At 41.7% G+C, this 16573-nt stretch overlaps 1 long non-coding RNA gene across 1 annotated transcript; it reads right to left on the bottom strand.

Moving 5' to 3' along the window:
* Window positions 1–576: 576 nt before the first annotated feature.
* Window positions 577–14661, bottom strand: LOC112551454. Its single transcript, XR_003095767.1, has 4 exons — window positions 14531–14661; window positions 12294–12362; window positions 2533–2637; window positions 577–956 (listed from the first exon to the last, which is right to left on the bottom strand). It is a non-coding gene; the product is annotated as an uncharacterized LOC112551454 (long non-coding RNA).
* Window positions 14662–16573: the final 1912 nt, after the last annotated feature.

Genomic DNA, 16573 nt, shown 5'->3' with positions numbered 1-16573 from the left:
ACTCACAATTGGGGCACCGCCAGAGGTAGTAAAACATGAGTTGTTCAGTATATTACCTGAGAACCCGTGTGGGTCCCTGCCAGGTCTAACGAACTGTTCCTCACTGGACTAGACCTAGAGAAGTGAGGAAGGGGGTAAGGAGAGAAGGAAAGAAGGGAGAAAACTAGTAGAGCCTCCAAAGTCATTAGCACGCCGTATGTAAGGAGCACGGATCATCTGTATGCAAAAATCAGTGCCTTGGATTTTAAGCTTCTGTCTTATGAAGATGGGAAATAAAAAAAGAACTAAAGGATGTTCCCTGATAAGTTATTTCTATTATTTTGGACATTTACCTGGCCCACCCCCCCTCAAATAGTCTCAAACAAGTCATGATTTTTGTGAGCAGAGAAACAGAAGAGGTTGCCATGGGGAATGGGAGACAAAAACAACATTACTCGTGAGCATCAGCAAAGCATTAATTAAAACACGACTCTCCTTCCTCTCTTTTTCTTTATTTCTTTTGAAAAAAATCAGTTTATAGTCAGGTTGCTTAGAAAATGGAGTATTTCTCCCATGCCCCATGGAAAATTTTGGCGAGACTTCATAAGAAAGATAAAAAGCAAACACCTTTCACAAAAAAATATCAATTTATCAGACACACACACCAATTTTCTACTGAAAAACAGCTTTGACAGAAAATTTTTCATCAGCTCTTTCCAATGTCTAGAAAAGGTTTGCTGCTTTGGCGGGCCTCCGTTCATGTGTAAATTCTTGTCTCCCGCATCACATTCCTCCCCTATCCTGGCAGAATGTAGGTGTTGAAAGGGAGATCGATAAATAATAATCCAGTATTATCTTGGAGCTTTTCCCACGGAAAATATCTTGCTCAGTTCTGCCCCATGATTCTAATTAAGTTAGCACCTGCAAACAGGAAATGGAGCCAAAGAACTATGAAACCAATGAGGTTTTCTTACCACCTAAAGAAAAAAAAGAGTGCTATTAAAGTAGAGAAAGCAACCAGGCAACCGCTGTGTCAGAGATTCCTATGATTATATAACCACCATAGCCATAAAATTTCACAGGGCACGCACATTGTACAGGACACAAGGCAAGGAAATGAGGTTATTTACTGATGCAACTTCTCCCTTTGTATCGGCAGTGAGACTGCACATACACCTAAACCAATTAGAATGATATTTTCTTTAATGCATTCTCAGTATAGGTTGTTCTCAAAAGCAAGCTCTTGAATCTGTTAGGATTTTCTCCAGGATTGCAAAGTGCATTATGGAATAATAGAGCAAGCATCATACTGGTTAAGGTATCGGTCTGGAATTCATGAGACGTGGCTGTAAAAGTCTTCTCTGCCACAGATTCCCTGCGTAGCCCAAATCAAATACTTCAGTACAACTAAATCTCAAGCACTGCTCATTGATAAGCATTTAAGCAATTACTTACCTTGCTCAGCTGGAACCTTAAGATGCCTGTTCTCAATCATCTGCTTGCATGTTTTATCTCTTCCTACTACTCTGTTCACTTACAATATCACTTTTTAGGTGAGCTCCATTGGTCATGCTACTAACTACCTGATGGGAGATAAGGCAGGCAGATGAAGCACTGATGCATTAACTAATTAGTTAATTAATCAGAGTTTTGCATAGGCACCTTTAGGTGTGGAGATTGTGTCAATAAATACCCAAGCAGACCTGTTAAATACTAATCTGATACAAAAATAATGCAGTGGTTTAAGGTGAATATCCTAGATTCCTGTGTCAACCGAATTCGTGGCAGCTAACTAAAACTGTTACCTTTAACAAACTGAAATATTCTTTCTTTATCTGAAACCCCATGCTTCCCAACACATGCAAAGAAACAGAGAGAGGGAGAGAGAATTATCTGTATCCACCTTGTTTGTGGATTGGAAATAAATTCAGTCTATCAGTAATGTATTCAAATTAATACAGAACAAATCAGCACAGTCCCCATGAAAACATTCCTCCTCCTTATGCAAAGTTCAAAGAAACTAGATGGTTAAAAAAATGTACGAGAACAGCTCAAATTTAAGCAAGATATTACATGAATTTCTGTCTACCTGAGACAGAAACTCAAGAGAAATAAAGAAACAGAACAACAAAAAGCCTGAAACAGGCTTGCCTTCCTTGCCATATTAACTCAGGCATATTGCCTCAGTTTTGGACTGGGAAGGTACTGCGTTCAACCTCAAGAACTAGAGGAGGTCAGCTAGAGAGCTGACAACGCAAGGGAACATGTCATCCCTCTCTCTGAGCTGATGTGAAAACACTAGAGCCATACACCTTGACCACATGCATGGATGCATCTACACAATGCTACTTCTAGAGTCTCTCTCGTTGCATGTTTAACTTGGGCTCAGGTCATGTCCTATTTAATTAAAGACTCATAAGTCTCTAGGTGAACTCTTAATCTGGTATGAGAAAAGGTGAAAAGAACAGGAAAACAAATCATAACCTCTGTGCATGGGCACCCCACCCAAGTCACATGAGCTGATGAGGCAGACTGGTATTCCCCAACACAAACCTGTTCTCAAGAAGAGGTAAAACCTTCCACAAAACTGACAGGACTGGCAGCAGTATTGTAGGATGAGTCTCCGTTCCAAAGCCCAGCCCTGCATAGATCCAGTCTCTAGAAGGGAAACCAGTTAAAGGAGATTTGAGAAATTGAGCAGACTTTCTGAGCTCTTGTACATGTGACAAGGGTTTAGTCCTCAGGGTTTTATTCTACGCCCCCTAAACTGAAATGGTGGGTTTTTAATTGAAACTCACCATTTCATTTTTTCTGTCACATTGTGGCAAGGGGCCCGATCCTTTTTTGGGTTGTTTTTTTTTTTTTTTTGGGGGGGGGGGGGGGGAGCCAGAGCCTGCCTGCAGCCAGCGGGTGAACTGCTGGTGGGCCAAGCAATCCCTAAGCTGTGGGGTTCCCCAGTCCTTCCCTGTAGGCAGCACCCACTGGGGCCACCCGGACAGGCTGCTAGCAGGCTGGGTGCTGCTTCAGCTCAGAGGCAGCACCTAGCCCAATCCAACAATTCCCTGAGCCTGCCTGAGGGACAGCACCTGGTGGGCTTCCAGCGAGCAGGCTCAGGAAAGAATTGGATTGGGCTGGATGCTGCCTCTGAGCTGGGGCAGCATCTGACCCGCTAGCAGCCCTCCCAGCTCACCCCAAGAGGTACCGCCATCATGGAGGGAAGGACCAGTGCTCCCCACAGCTCAGGGACCACTTGGCCTGCCAGCGTCTCACCCCCCAGTTGCAGGAAAGGCAGGCAAGCTCCACCAAAAAAAATAAAAAAAAGAATTGGGCCTCTTACCACATCTGCCTTTAGCAGGCTCCTGTGGCTGGCAAGATGGCTAAGACCACCTGGAAATGGGCTGACTTGTCCCTGGAGCAGCACAGGAAGGTGGTAGGAGGCTGGTTGGTTTTGTTGGTGGCCAGAGGAGGTGGTGGGGACAGTTTGCAGGATGCTGGAAGCTCAGGCGGGCTTGGGGAAGTATTGGATTAGGTGTCTCTGAGCTGGGGCAGCACCCAGCCAGCTAGAAGCCCAGCTGGGCTTCCAGCACCCCGGGCATGGGCAACTGGTGCCACCTTAGGGAGGGGTGCATGCCCCCCCCGCCCCGTGGCCAATCTTGCCAACCAGCAAACTCATTTAAAAGCTCCAAAACTCTTGCATGTGCACACCATGATGCCATTAAGCCACACAAAGTGAATTTTTTGTCATGTGTAATTGGTAATGGTGTCACGTGTACAAGTACCATCTCTTGGCAGCACCAGACTCCAAGAATAGCAGGGACTTCCAAAGGCAAGAATCAGAAGCAAAAGCAGCAAGACTGGAAGAGGCCCAGCTGGAACTCTTCAACTTTCCAATGTGCTCCTCAAACCCTTCCTTCTGTTTTCTACCCCTTCCCCCCCCATAATAAATAAATGCAATTGATGAGATATGTACCCTTTATCACCTAGTCACTTTATGTGTATAAATGTACAGGCCAATGTTTTCCTATGTAGATTTAGACTGTCAGGCACCCTTGATTGGGACCTGGATTCAGATTGGAGCTTTTGAGAGTTACTTGAACTCAGCTAATCAAGGGGCAACTTGATCCCCTGAATAGTGCATCAGCCTGGGAGTCAAGATAAATGGGCTGTACTCATACATCTAGGTGAACCAGCCAAATTCTTTCATATATCTGTTTTCCATGCCAAATCTGTTTTGTCAGTTTTTCCATTAGTGTTTTGGGGCTAGGACCTTCTCTTACCATGTGCCTGACATGGAACCATGATCTTAGTTTGGGCCAATGTAATATAAATAAGAATAAGAATAAGAATAACTTAGGTAGAGATGTGGGAGATAAATGTGAAAACCAAGCTCTAAAGCAGAGTTGCCAATATTTGTTACTCTTTATTTACTTGTTCTTCAACTATTTCTTTCATTAAGCTACAGCCAAAATTATCATTTATTGCATCTTATAGAAACCTGAACAAATAACCTCAGGGCCCTTCAGCCTAGGAAAATGATGTGGAATAAAGAAAGAAAAGATGTATATTAAGACAAGGACACAAATTCAATTTATTTGTCTTTTTATAATGGGAACAACAACATGCTTCCAGCTTCCAAGATTATTTACTCTCTGAAATACTTTTTCAGGGAACGTGTTATGGCCAGATTCACAAATGGCTTCAGATAAGGACCCAGACTTTGAGCTTGTTCAGAGTAATTTAATCAATCTTCAACAAAAAAAGCAACAGCCAAGCATTATGGACCAAGTCAATACTAACTTGATTTCCCAAAACTCATTTTGAATAGTGACTTCCAGGAAACAACTGGTAGTTCCCAAACTCTGAGACTCAACTATAAATTTAATTTTCCTTAAGGATTGCAATCAAGAATTTTGTTTGTTTGCTTACTGTCATTTCCATTAAGTACAAATACTGTGTACTGGGTGACATTTTGTTCTTTTCCTGATCAATCTGATTTTTTTAAACATGAATCAATGTATTTTGCAAGGTTGTTACCACCTTGTAGTGACTAGAAATATAAACAAAACTCATTTTGCTACAATGAGAATAAGCACATAGCATAAATTTAATCAGCCTGCCTACCAGATGAAGAAAAGAGTAAGGCCAATTCACTCATGGAGTAACCATTTAATTATATCAGCTTGTTACTGGATTACATACAAGCCCAAACACAAACTCTTGCACTTCTGACTACTCAAAAATATTTAAGAATTTCTTTTAAGCTCCTTGAAACTATGGATTTTATTACCTTATCCCTAGTTTAGATAAATGCCCAAGCTAAAATTGCCTTTTACTAATGAAATTATGGTATTATTGCTACCAAGTTAATCATGATACTTTTATTCCCATTGATTCATAACTTACTCCACAAGTAACCTCATTGACTTTAATGAGACTATTCATGAAGTAATTCGTTGGGTGACATCCAAGTGCCTTTGATGTCAGCGGGGGATTTGTCATTGACTTAGAACTGGGCCCAAAGTGAATTAGGGTTTCACAGGACGTGTATACATGAGATGCTATGTTGCCATAGCAACAAGCTATGGCAACGTAGTTCATCATTATGACGATGTAGCATTGGCAGGCACAAACAGTGATGCTGGTGCTATGTCACTGTAGTGACAAGCTACGTCACCATAGCTTGTCACTACGACAATGTAGCATCTAAAAATAATTGTGCACTGCCAGGACTGCACAGTCATTTAGTACTTCCTAAATTTAAAGACTGCGAAGTACCAAATGCACAGTAAGGGGCACATGTAGATGCACCCACAGCCTGGCTCTTTTTGTAATACATTTAATCTGCAACTACTCCCACAAAGAGACTATTTAAGGAGGAAGTTTCTACTTAACATGATAGAGCATGGCAGAGTTTGGATCTCATTATAGGTTAGATCTTAATAGTGGGTATGGCCATTGAATTCAGGGCGAGTAAACTCCATCTTCCCAAGGATAGCTGCAAGATGCAGTACGATTTAGAAACATGCCTTCCCTTTGTTATTTTTGCCCAGGCGTCCCAGCCATCCTGACCTACTTGATGTGGTCCCTTTTGTCTAACAAAACTTAATTGAGGCTTGGTAATGCGAAACAAGAAAAATGGTGCAAGTGGGTGTAAGGTACAAGAGAACTACAACAGAAAAAAAATTCTGTAGATCTTTTGTCTCATCTTGGCAGAGATGGCCTCACCATTTCTGGCCAGGTCTGCAAAGCTGTATTTTCTCCTCCAAAGCTACCTTTCTCCTCCAAAAATATAACAGATTCCTGTCCATGTTCACCAACAATGTGCAAAGGACCTGCCTCCAGATTTAGAATGTTCTAGCTTTCTTGTGCTTGCTTGCTTTCCTTCCTTCCTTTTTTATTTTTTTGGAGGGGAGAGATTGGAGAGAAGGGGAAGAGGGCTTAGTGATTTTTAAAAGACTGTCCTACTTGTGCTACAATATATACACCCAGGAAAACTAAAGGTTTTGTCTGGAGCTTTCTTGGTGTTTTGATAAAATTGTCATCAAAAAATTGCCATGTGAAAATAAGCATAAAGATAATTCCCGAAGCAAATTGCAAATTTAAGAGTCAGGGACACAATGGGCTTTTTATTAATTTATTTATTTAAATCAAGCCTTGATATTTTTTTTAAATAAAAAAATATATGAAATAGTCTCAACAGAAATTAGGGACTAAATGCAGTAATTATTGGGTGAGGTTCTTTGCTCTGTGTTATACAGAAGGTTGAGCAGGATGATCATAATGGTTGCTTCTGGCCTTAAAATCTGTGAACCTATGAATCATGGTAACGATATCTCTGCCAAATCATTTAGAAGCATATACTGCATTAAAACCTGTTAATTAACATGTATTCATCTCCCGCTTGCTACCTGTGGAACTAAACTGTAGTCATTTCTAAGCTGTAATGAACTTATTTCGTTCAAGCCATTTATACCCTGGACTCTGGCTTAAGTGAGCCTAGCCTATGTGTGCCACAAAGGTTTTAGCTTGTTGAAGTCTTCCAATAACAGACAAAGGCAGTTGGACAATCACTTTCCACATATTTATTCCATTAATAAATTTAAGCATTGGTGTGGAAGATTAGGGGTTTATATGATAAAGAGAAGGTGGAATCAAATATGGATGAGTCCTTATACATTTTGGTATACAGATTAGAGTCTGGAAGAGGCCTCCTAGGCCATCAAGTCTTAGGCCCCTGCATTTGAATTACATTAGATAGTACATCAGGGTAGTTGTATGGCTCCTCAAAAGTCTGTAAGTAAAGGCATATGTAGGGGTAAGAAAGGGTAGGAAGGTTCTGAGGTCTGTATTTGTGGGTCTCTCTTAGATTAAGAAAGAGTCATTATTCTAGCTGAGTCCAAGACAATGTGCATGCCTTTCACACCCTTTGGAAGTTTCTCAAGTTCATCTAACCCAGTGGTTTTCAACCTTTTTTCATTTGTGGACTCCCAAAAACATTTTGAATGGAGGTGTGGGCTCCTTTGAATTGTGTGAAATACATTTGATTGATCATAGTCATTTGTTGCAGGTTCCTTAAACATAGTCTGTGGACCTCCAGGGGTCTGTAGACCGCAGGTTAAAAAACACTGGTCTAACCAATAGTTGAACATATGATACCTATATCAATGCTGATGAACTTTAACCTCAGTCAATAACCTCACAACTATAGCCTTAGTCCAATTCCTTGTGAATTTTACAAATCCCATGTACCAGCTCTGATGAACCTTACAGAGTTTGCCAGACCACACCAATATCTTAATATTCAGCAGTACTTGATAGCAGCTGCTGCCATTTCTGTTTCTGAGGTGAATAACTGCAACCATCATCTCAGCTTCTCAGACACAGCCATGTTCACTAAGGCTAGGTGCAACCATTCAAAAAGCCCAAGGTGGAATTGATCTAAGTTGCATGGTTGTCCAGAAGTGGCGTAGGTTAGATCGGTAGTGAACAGAGCGCACGTTCACCCTTTGGTGAGGGTGGTGCAAATCTTAGACCAGGTTCCACCATTTTTAAATCAATACCAAACTTCTGTTCTGTTTTGGGTATAGACAAATTTCTGATCACTCATACACGTAAAAGTGTAACGGCTGTCCCTGGCCTAAATCTCCCAGACAGTTCTTGACTGATCTAAACACGATCTCTTTCAACCAAGCAAATTTGGAGCTTTGTGAAAACAAAAGTCATTTGCTAGTTATGAGGTACATGTGATTTTTCTGGACCTCATTTCCCTGAAACAGAATCTCCAATTTATCACTAGTTCGCCTATGCACATGGGACACTCAAACATGAAGACTAGAGGGTCTTTTATTGAGGATATTAGAGCAGGACTCACCAACCTGCTAAATTTAAAGTGGAAAGCTGGTTACAAGCTTGCCTATAAAAGGCCGTCTCCTCTCCATACCAGTTAGCCATTTTAAGGCTTTGGTGAGAATGTATATAGGCTCTTTGTGTTCCAGCTGTAGAGCTCTATTGGGCCTCTAACCCAGCCCCATGCTGCTCTCTCTAGAACAGACAATAAACTACAGGCAACCCTCACTTAGCACTCTTAATTGGTTCCTGAAAAACTGAGCATTAAGCAAACCCAGTGTTAAGCGAAACTGAAAGTATTTGACAATAGAGATGGCAACCATGAAAGTTATAACAAAACTCGCTGAGCGCTAAGTGAAATCGGGTATCAACTTTAAATGAGTGTTATAGCGAAATATCACTAAGCGAAACAGCACTGCCTATATTGTCTATTCTAGAGTCTCTGTTTTTTACTCTTTCCATCTATACTTCTGTACCTCCTACAGAGCTTTATCCAGGACTAGCAAAGGGTACACTACTGTATTTGCTTGGTAGACGGCCCTTGTTACTTTGAAAGTTAACCCAGCAGAAAGCATATGGCCTGCTGGCCTTCTCTGGAGAGAAGCACCTAAAAAAATATCCCAGGAATAAGCTAGGGAGATGCAGGAGGGCCATGAGCCAGATCCTGAAAATGACTTTAGGTAACTAAACCCCAAACTGTTATTTGTAAAAACCCCTGCTCAGCTGTCACTGATCTCTGAAGGCGTTCTATACCCCATACATGCCTTCCTGTTTCATTAATCGAGTCTGCTGGAGTATGCTAATAGCGTGCTCCAGCAGCCTCAGTGGCACATGTAGTCAGTGTCCCCATGCTTCAAAATGAAGATGGAGGTGCTTTAACTAAAGCTCTTTAAACAAGCTTTAGTTAAAGTGCCCCCACTGCTCTTTTGAAGCATGGGACACTGAATACATGAGACACTGCAGGCACTTTAATTAAATTGGCTGTTGAGAGCCGCTCTAATTAAAGTGCACCCCCCTGCCCCACCCCCTCCTCCCCCAAGAATGTGTAAAGATGCCTTGTGTGTCTAACCTTCAGCTGGTATAAATCTTGTGCCTACTGAAGTCAGTAAAACAGGCTGATTCATACTATCAAAGGCTCTTGCATAAAGTTTCCTTTTGCTCACTTTGAAGAAAGCACCTGCCCTGGAACTTCAGGTAGCAATGTCTTTGATGCACATTATGCTTTTTTCAGTTCAATAATCCAAACACCCCTGGCAAGGAGGAGGTCTTTGTGCATCCGTCTCTTCTTCTTATGGCAGGAAGCCTGGGCTCTAGTACACTTAGCACGAATGAGATATGTTCTAATTTCAAAGTGTTTTTAAAACATTAGCCAATTAATTAATCCTCGGGCTATTTTCTGTTACTGGGTAGTGTGTTTGCCCATTTAGCTCCATGTGCACACAGCATGTTGATGTTGTTGACAGAAGGCTTGAGTATAAATCAATCTATAGTCACATGTATAATCTGCAGTAGGTTTTTTTTTTTTCTACCAAACAATACCAAGTCTTCCTGTAGAATCTGTAGCTACTAAGGCAGCTCAAATAAAATGTTCCACCTGAAAGTAAGAGAGCCAGTAACCCAGTGATTAGGATGTAGACGTTCTCTGGGATGAAAAGTTCTTCTCAATTGGGAACAGAGCCTTGAATCTCAGTCCTCCTCGTTCCAGGCAAGTATCCTGACATAATGGTCTCTACAATGGGACTTTTGCCAGCACAATCCTAACCAACAAAGAATTTCTAGTAACGCTCTTTTGCATAGAAGAGACCTGAGCCTGGCTTTCAGAGATATTAACAGCAGTGGGAATGTATGGTCTGCAACACCTCTAGATAGCAAAAGAAAAAATACCCCCCCACCCTGCTTAAAATAGGCAATATATAATTACTTGTTATCAAAGCAGCCTCAAACCTGCAAAATTCATTCCACTTCAAGACTTATGAATTATTGAAACAAACTTCTCAGATTCTCTGATGGATCCTCTATGAAAGACATTTTTTTTTCTCCTGGTGTGTTTTAATTCATCTCTGTCTATTTATGGTACAAAAGAATGCCAAGACAGTGATGCATGATTCTGCTGTGTGTTCTGCCAATACCTGGAGTCGTCAGCTGAGATAATGGTGCGCTGCACAATGATGCGCACAAAAGGTTTGAAACCGTATTCATTCCAAACCAAACACAATAGGCACTGCCTCTCTCAAATGCAGAACATGACGGCCTTATTATTTAATGAAACATGAACATCTCTTGCTGTACAGAAACAAAGTGTGATTTTAACCTCAGAAAGGTACAATGCTGGTTATCAAGTCCAGGCTTCCTCTAGTTGGTTACATCCCACCGTGAAACTTAATAAAGATTCTCATTCTTCTGTGTGTTAACTTTTAATGCAAAACACAAAACTGAACAAATGTCACTTAACCTACGTGGTATTCATTCATTCCATTTTGTGGCCAGGCCTACAGGCAAATGAATGCATTTTTCTTAACCCGTTTGTCACGAAACAAAGATAAAGCACATTTTGACTACTGGACTGTAATATGTAAGTTAAGTATGAACATAATAGCACTCTGGAAATCTGGTAGGTAGCAGCTTTCATTAAATAATGTGAGAGACTTTTACAGGCATTATTAGCAATCACAGCACTTGTGTGTATTAGATTATTATATGCGTTTTACACAAGAAGCTCTGTACCAGATGAGAATAGTGATTCATTTAGTCTACTATCCTGTTCCTGACACTAGTCAGAATCACATGCTTCAAAGGAAGGCGCAAGAAACCCCACAGTGAATAATTATGGAATAACCTAATACATAGGCAAGGTTCCTTTTTCATACCCATCAGGAAAAGTCTGGCCTAAAATCTCTCTGTGTCTTCATTGCCTAACTTTTGGATTTTCTTTATTTTTAAATCCTCTCCAGTGCAACAATGGACATTTTCATTATCCGATAAATACTCAGTCTTGCTAAGCTCAAGGTGTCAGTGGTGTATTATGGCAATGCATTCCACAGACTAGTCATTCATATGTGGGAAGGGTATTTCCTTTCATTCCTGCCAAAAATGGTCACTTTCCAAACTCACTGAACATCATCTTTTTCTTACAGTAGGAGGAGAGACAAATAGGAATACCCAATTCACCCCTCCCTACCATTCATTAATTTGTCATCCTATTAAGAAATCAGAAGATACTTTTAGACCTATGATTTCCTCACATGGGAAAGAGAATGGGCATATTATTATTATTGTTGTGGTGATGATGATGACGATGATGATGTAACTCACTGTTGGCCCTGAGGGACAATTAGCACTTGTCTCTTGTGAACTGGTAGGAGAATAGAGAAGGAAAGTGGAAAATATGAAACATGTTGTCTCTTGCTTCTCTTCGAATGAGAGTGGCTGATGTGTTTGTTACAGCGGTAGTTGAAGCTGACTGGCACCAAGCCCTGACACGTTCCCTCTTTAATAAAGTGTGCTTCCCTCACCACCAAAACCTAATCAGTGTAACTTGCTTGAATCAGTTAAAATATAAAACATGCCAGACACTTAAGATTTTCAAAGAATCATGTCATAGCCTCCTAATCAGAGCTTCATTTGGTGTCATTATTTGTTTGGTTTTACATGCCTTCTGTCTCTTGCATGAAAATATCTGGTATCTCAAACTGTCACAACTCACTTGGAGAAGCGGAGCAAGTAGTCGTGCTGCATTTGGAAATTCCTAAACACAATGGGGCTCGCAATGTTTGTTAGGTGGTGAATTATTGATTTATTTCAGAGATTTTCTTTACGGCAAACTGAAACTTTATGTAAACTAAATACAGCTTCACTTGAGCTAATTATTGTGAAGGGAGCCATAAAGATACTGAGCTAGATAATTATATTTACTTGGCATGCATGCTGTAAACCAAGACCTCACCCAAATTCACATATACCGCATGTACCTTATTTCCAGACGTATTTCATGAATGCTTTCTCTGCTACTGACAACAATGCGCTTCAAAGATATTTATCTGAAACAATAAACATCCACGGTGGTTGTCAGCTCATTTGGCCCGAGTCAGCCCCTGGCATCCATATATGGAGCATACATGTATCCCAATGATCTCCACCGAAGTCTGGGGCTGAACAGGACTAGGAAGTTAGAAGTGAGAAGCATTTGTTGGCCACTTCTGAGACACTTGTTTAAACATTTCTCAGGAAAAAATAGTTCATTATTGCCTCCTCCCTTGCAGTGGATGAATTTGTAATTTTTTTTTTTTTTTACACAAAATGGAACAGCTTCAACAAGACTTTGAGTGCATCTTCTCCCCACTCCAAAATAGACTGCTTTAGCCTATGGTGGTGGCAGACATGCACAACCAGGGGTGGGAATTAAACACAGGTATCACCACTTCTTGGGTGACTGATCTAACTAATAGGCTGCCATATAAAAGGGGCCATTACTTTCACACCACTCTCCTTTGTTTTTCAAAGAAAGGAACAGCTGCTGCCTTGTTTTGTATGGAGATCCATCCATAGATGTGCATTAACCATGCTCTAAACACACCTACTGAATCAAATCTCTAAGGGCAGATAAGCAGAGGAATGCCTAGTTGTGAATCTTGGTGGAGCTTAGACTCAGAGCTGCTCAGCGCTGACCAGGCTCAGATGCCCCTGCACATGCAGAAGCAGAATGTCAGGAATTTAGGAAACTTTATTAGTGAAAATTTGCACAGGATTAAGGATTGAATTTTGACACCTAAATTCTGTCCTCTTTAGGTGCTTGGGTCCCTTTTTGTACCTAGCCCCAAAATACCTTAGAAAAATCTGCCCTTTAAAGGCTCCGTCTCAGTTCCCCTATATAAAATGGGGACTTTAATACTAGGGCTGTGCGAAGCTTCGGGTGCTGATTCAATTCGCAGGAGATTCAGCCCGATTTGGTGGCCGAATCTCTGAATCCGAATCGAATCAGGGGACCATTTAAAAGGTCTGAATCGATTCTCAACTCTCCGAATTTTTGGAAAAGATTCAGAAAGCTTCAATGCTTCGGACAGTCCCAGCCCATTGCAGCAGGGAGCTGCAGCCAGACTTGGAGCTGATAAGTAGGGGCCCCGCCTGCCCCAGATCCCAGTGCTTTAAAAAAAAGCCCCACTCACAAAGTGCTGCTGGGTGGGGGAGTGACCCCCAGTGCCCCCCACTGCCTCACACTGTGTGGGGGGCTCTGCATGTGCCCTCAGACCCACCCCCCCAAGGCTGCCCCGCCTGCCCCAGCCCTTTAAGAAAAAAAAAAAAAAAAAGAAAAACCCCAGGACTCACCACACCTGCAATGGCCTCTGGGCTTCAGGGGGCTAGTGCAGAGCCCCCCATGTGGTGCAGGGCAGTGAGGGGCAGCAGGGATCACCCCCCACCCAGCAGAAACAGTGAGTCAGGGGGTTTTCTTGGGTTTTTTTTCTTCAAGGGCAGGAGCTAGGGCAGGCGGGGCAGCCATGCAGGGCTGGGGAAGCGGGGGGCAGGGCAGCTCAGAGAGGTCATGCAGAGCTCCCCATGCATAGGGCAGTGGGGGGGCAGAGGGTATTGCCCATCCAGCAGCACCCGGTGAGTTGGGGATTTTTTTTTTCAAAGTGCCGGGAGCTGGGGCGGGCAGGGCAGCAATTGCCAGGCTGGGAGGGAGGGCAGGGGATGGGCCCTGGCCTGGGTGATTCAGAAATTCAGCAGCAGCCAAATCTCTGAATCAGATTCAGCTGAATCGATTTGGGACAGTGATTTGAATCACCAAATCAAATCACTGTCCCCCAAATCAGCCTGAGTCCAAATCCGAAGCAAATACTAGCCACTTTGCACAGGCCTACTTAATACCTTCCTACTCACACTGGTGTTATAGGAACAAATTAACCAATCTTTATAGGGAGGAGGGGGAACTCTGGCTATGATAATGATGGGTACCTTAGACTTCAAGTTTAAAAGTATCCTGAATATGGGTAAAATCTCTCATGCGCACAAACCTGGATACATTTTAAATAATCATTGAACCTGCAGGAGGGCCACATCAATCTTTAAACACAAATAAATTGCTCCTTGGCAATTTCCATTATAAGTGTTAGCTAAAGAAAATAATTGATTTACAGGACAACTAAAGCAATTATCATCTTTTCAACAAAGAAAGAGAAAAGGAGAGAGAAGTTTTGCTTTTGAAGTTTACCAGGTTGACAGCAGCGGTGACAGTCCCTCATTACAAAGACCGTCTTCCAGTAAATAGGGAACCCAGCAGTGAGTCTACGGATGACTGAGGAGGCCCATCTGAGACTGGTATGTCCTTCCCAAACCACATTCATCCATTTTTAGTTCTACTTTAAGAGAGAAAAGAAAGGAATCACCAGTCTCCCCTAGAATAAGCCTAAAGTAAATAAGTCAACCTGCAAAACCATTATCTGGCATCCAGAAAGCTCTCAGTACCTTTCCTGGGGCCTGATCTCTCCCTTGTGTCTTAGAGTCTGAACCTTGCAAACCCAGAAAATAAATATTGCAAAAGGCAACAGATTTCCTGCCTTAGTCCTACCCCATCAGTGGCACATTGCAGTAAAATAGAATTCATGCACACTTTCAGCCTCTGGAAATTTCCTTTTGTACAGTCTATTCAAACCCTCAAGTGACATCCAAACTCAGAAACAAGTTCCCAGTATTATATATCAACATCAGAGAAACATTAGAGAAATATATTTGTTTATTTGCATATGAAATGACTAAAACCAGACTTTTTTACACGTTAGTTTTGCATTGAAAATGCATACATTTTATAGTGCAGTGTTCTACACAGAATATTACTGGCAATCAGATCGGGGGCATATGGGACTTTTTGTCCTTTGTGAAAACTGTTTGAGATTGGAGTATTTGAAAAGTAAAGCCCACTCTGTCCTTGTTCTAATTCCATCAGCTTCAGCTTGTACCTCATGTTTCGCTTTTATTCGCATTAGGTTATTTCTGCTTGAAATGCTTTGTTAATTTATTTGTGTTTTCCATTTAATTAAGTTCTCTGCCTGTTAAACCATTAACCGTATGTTTTTACTGCCCAATTCTAATAAAAGGGAAACTGAGGCCTTGCAAAAAAGATTTTATTGAAGAACCATAAAAGAGAAAAGAGTACACAAAATCCATGAATCAACACCCCATTAGCCCAAGATAGTAGAAAAAGTGTAGTAGGAAGATATTTGGTTATCTTTCCAGCTCTGTCTACAGGCTGCTCAGACTGTCCCTTCAGCTAGCATGGGTGCCTATGGTCTTTTTCTGTCAAAGCACTCACTCAAAAGCATCCAGTGCAGCTGCAACAATGTTTCAATTATCTCTGAGTGGTAGTAACAGTATCCTCTGCACACAAAAAGTGGTTGAAGTAGAAGGACCCAGGCCCCTGGACCACAGTGAGGATAGCCACACCAGGCTTAACACTGCCCACAGCCCACACACACACAAACACAACCTGGATCACTTCCTATCTCAATCCTTTAGTTGTCATGTTCTCTATTCAGAAATTCATTCCTCTACTTTAGTTTTCCACTACAGGAGCATGCAGCTATACTAGCTATATCATAACAGCTCTTTCAATGTCTTGTGCACCATCCTTTGTGAAGGGTACCATGTGCCTGTCTACAGCCCATCATTTGAGTGCTCCCAAATGTCCAGAAAGGTCTACATGCAGAAATTCTGTGATGGTTCTGCCCTTGAAATGCTATTCTACAGCAATAACTACTTCTGGACACTGGAGCTTTCTCACTTAGATATAAGTGTTCCATAGTCCAGTTCTTAGAAGGGCATGGGACTAGGGAGTAGGGAGCCTGGGATACAACTTGTGACCTGGCTCAGGAAATAAAAAAACACTATGTGGATAGCTTTGGTATGGGTTACACACTGTGATGTAGACAAGGAAAGGTGGGTCAACTGCAAGCCTGGGCCTAACTTGGGGTAGACATGACGTGGCAGCCTGGAAACAATCTAATTAGAGCTACAGATGCTGGGATTCCAGGCAACTGCTCAGTGAAAATGACATTTTCTCAGGTTTAACATTACTAACAGAAGCTTCAGATTTCATTTTTTGAAATACCAAGTGCCGGTGTTCCTAAATAACGCTTGGAGGAAATTTAAAAAAATTTAAAAAGGAAAAGAAAAGAAAAAAGAATTAATTCTCCCACACCAGGAATCTTCCTTTTTGGCTAGCTGTAGTCTTAAGTATAACATGTAGCACAAACTAGAT

The sequence above is a fragment of the Alligator sinensis genome, unplaced genomic scaffold (assembly GCF_000455745.1).
Source record: "Alligator sinensis unplaced genomic scaffold, ASM45574v1 scaffold1447_3, whole genome shotgun sequence".
Taxonomy (NCBI): domain Eukaryota; kingdom Metazoa; phylum Chordata; order Crocodylia; family Alligatoridae; genus Alligator; species Alligator sinensis.
The sequence above is the reverse complement of the archived record's forward strand: the minus strand, read 5'-3'. Positions and strand labels throughout refer to the sequence as shown.